The 3,263-nt window shown below is 60.8% G+C and overlaps 1 protein-coding gene and 1 long non-coding RNA gene across 5 annotated transcripts in view; one reads left to right on the forward strand and one right to left on the reverse strand.

Annotated features, from left to right (window-relative positions):
• IDUA (iduronidase, alpha-L-) overlaps window positions 1-3,263 on the reverse strand; it is a 12,442-nt gene that overhangs the window by 4,860 nt on the left and 4,319 nt on the right. The window lies entirely within an intron of this gene.
• The window catches only part of LOC106724809, a 10,129-nt gene continuing 9,517 nt past the window's right edge, over window positions 2,652-3,263 (forward strand). The window contains exon 1 of the long non-coding RNA XR_001360642.1: window positions 2,652-2,992. This is a non-coding gene — a long non-coding RNA (uncharacterized LOC106724809). The remainder of the gene's footprint in view (window positions 2,993-3,263) is intronic.

Genomic DNA, 3,263 nt, shown 5'->3' on the forward strand with positions numbered 1-3,263 from the left:
ACGCGCCGCGGCGGGGCTTTCGGGGAAACTCGGGTCTGTCCTCGGGGCCCTGGAGACTGAACCAGGTCGGGAGGCTTCTCTTTACTTGTAGGAATAGCGTTTCCTTCTCAAATAACTGTCCTTAACCATTAAAACCTCGGCTTGAAGACAAATATTAAGGAAATAGCCGCGTGGGTGTGGCAGGGAATGGCAGGCGGCAGGCGGCGGGCGGAAGGCCCTGGAGACCCCAGCCCCGCCCTGAGCCAAAAGCCTGCAGCTGCGGGAGGGGCACGGGGGCGGGCAGAGGGGGCCCAGACACCTGCCCACGTGCTGGCCAGACCACAGCACAGCATTGTCGCCGAAGGGGATACCAGGCAGAAGGGCAGGCGGAGCTGTGGGTGAGGGTGTGCGACCCAGGGGCCCCGCCATCTCTCCAAGGGCAGCTGCGACCTCTGAGTTTCTTCACCTGCTCAGCTGGGTGGGAGCTGGGGGGTGTCAGGCCCCATCCACACCGCCGAGGACAGCCGAGGCCAGGCCCCCACACAGCGGACAGGATGGGGCGCTGGTGTGGGTGCACGGAAAACAGCCCCCCTGCAATACCCACCTGCCCAGAACCTTCCACAGGTGCTACAAACCGAGACAGCCTCCCAGGTCCTGCTCCCTCCTGCGAGGGAGGAGGGGCCCCCTCCTACATTAGGTTTCCCCCCAAATAACCTCCCCTTCCTAAGCCCCCTACATCCTGTCCCAGCACCGATGCTCATCACTCCCAGCCCCCATGTACGTGTCTGCACCCCACAACCCTCCATGTCCTTTATATATATACAGTATTGATAGTATTGATTTCAGAGCAGAAGGGAGAGAGATGGAAACATCAATGATGAGAACCATGGATCTGCTGCCTCCCAACCCAGCATGTGCCCCGACCTGGAATTGAACTGTGACCTCCTGGTTCATAGGTCCACACTCAGCTACCTCCATGCCTTTCGGCTCTGGTGTTCCCCACCCCAGGCAGGGAGCCCAGCCCCCAGGGGCAGCATGGGCTCAGGGGCACCTGGGAGTTCCCTCACTGCCCTTTTCAGGTAGCTGGTTCAGGGGATAATTGTTTTATGACCCCTCAGTAGCTGCCCTCTCCCCGCCCCACCCACACCCCACCCTCAGAAGTGCATCTGACTCTCCCCACCCAGACCTTGGGCCAGTGAACTAGGCTCCTGGTCCCGGCACACAGCTCCCACGGTGAGTGGATCCCAGGCAGACGGCCCTGGCTCTGACACAGAGCTGTCCCTAACAGACGCTTCAGGGACCAGGGATCAGATCTGGAGATAGAGCCGGCCCAGCAGGTGGGGACCTCACCACTTGAGGTGTGGGGACCCCTCCCAGTCCCTGGCCATCCACCCTGGGCACTACTCCCATCTTTGCCCCCAAATGGGGCTCCTGGTCGCCCCAGCCAGGCCCAGGGCTTTGGGGCCAGGACCCCAAATGGGCTGAGTGTGATGGGGTCCGGAGGGAGCCCCTCAACCTCTCACCGTCCCATCTGGCGGAACAGTCCTGCAGGTTGGTTGGCTGCTGACTCTGGCAGCTCCCGTGGGAATGGGAGGATCAGCTGGCCAGGGCCAGGGCCTCCGGGACAGCAGCCCAGGCCAGCTCAGCCCTCCAGCACCAAAGGGACCACCCCCTCCAGGATGGTGAAGCCCTTGAGGCTTCAGCACCCCACGGGATCGTCCCCTTCTCGCCCACTCCTTTATTTAAAAAATGGGGGGCTGACGTTCTGAGTGACCACTGTAAACACGCAGCCTGCCCTCAGCGTGCTGCGTGGGGCACAGGCCTCGTGCCAGCCCTGCCAGACGGGCCCCTCCTCCAGAGGAGAGTGCACACGCAGGAAGCCAGGCGCTGCCACTCACAAAGGGTCAGCACTGGGCTGGGACGTGGGTGGTCGGGCTGTGGACCTGGGAGGCTGGCTCCGGGGGACAGACTCCGGACCCATGCCCACAGCAAGAGGGGCACACCTGGCTGGTCCCAGAATCTCAGTCAGCACCTGGCAACCCCCCTGCCCTTGGCAGCACACACACACACACACACACACACACACACACACAGCAGCCTTTCAAACAAAGACACAGAACAGCCCTGGCTGGTTTTGCTCGGTGGACAGGGCGTCGGCCTGCGGACTGAAGGGTCCCAGGTTCAATTCTGGTCAAGGGCACATGCCTGGGTTGCAGGCTCGATCCCCAGTGGGGGGTGTGCAGGAGGCAGCCAATCGATGATTCTCTCTCATCATTGATGTTTCTATCTCTCCCTTCCTCTCTGAAATCAATAAAAATATATATATTTTTAAAAAAAGACAGAACAGAGAGAGGCCAGGACACCCTTGCCATGTCCCAGGGTGGACCAAGCCCATCTCCCATCAGGACAGGGAGGATGTCAGGGACCCCTTCCCTGGTCACCGCTGGCCCACACCCATTCTTTTCTTTTCTTTTTTTAATATGGAACGCTTCACGAATTTGCGTGTCATCCTTGCGCAGGGGCCATGCTAATCTTCTCTGTATCGTTCCAATTTTTTAGTATATGTGCTGCCGAAGTGAGCACCCACACTTTACTTTTAAGGACAAATCCTTAAGTAAGGCAATGAGTGATAATCATATCTTGTTTTTGTTTATTAGTGGTGCTCTGCCGGTCCCCCACCTGCAGCCCGTCCCCCACCTGCAGCCCCGTCCCGGGAGGCTGGAGCCTATCGGAGGCCACACATGTAATTATTCGGGGCCTCTGATTACAGCACAACCCCCCAGGACGGCCGCTCTGGTCACACGCGTCTGGGGTAAGTCTGGGGAACCTGTGACTCAGCAATCCCTGGTAAATAAGTTAATGGCCAGCCCAGCCAACCACCAAGCACGGCCTGCAGTCGGGCTCGGGGTCCAGCCGGCCAGCAGACCCGGCCGGGCCTGGGAGGACAGACAGCCACCGGCCCTCCTACCCACTGAGCCCGAGCCCGAGCCCGAGCCCGTGAGGGTTCCCTCAGGTAAGAGCCCTGCGGGGCCTGTGTGGACCTGAAGGCTCCCTGGGGAGAGGAAAGGCCAGGCTTCTGTGGGGGACCCTCAGGCACAAGGCTGGTGGCATTAACCAGTCCCAGGCCCTGTGGTGAGGGCCCTGAAACAGCTTTCCTCCGTCCCCTAAAGGGAAGAACCACCGGAGTCCACAGGGGCTGTGCCCACACCTCGCGCCCTCCATGCCCCGGGCAGTCCAGGCGGGGAGTGACCAGGCGTGAGGTCACGTGAGCGCAGCGTCAAGGG

Source organism: Myotis brandtii, unplaced genomic scaffold (assembly GCF_000412655.1).
Source record: "Myotis brandtii unplaced genomic scaffold, ASM41265v1 scaffold986, whole genome shotgun sequence".
Taxonomy (NCBI): Eukaryota; Metazoa; Chordata; class Mammalia; order Chiroptera; family Vespertilionidae; genus Myotis; species Myotis brandtii.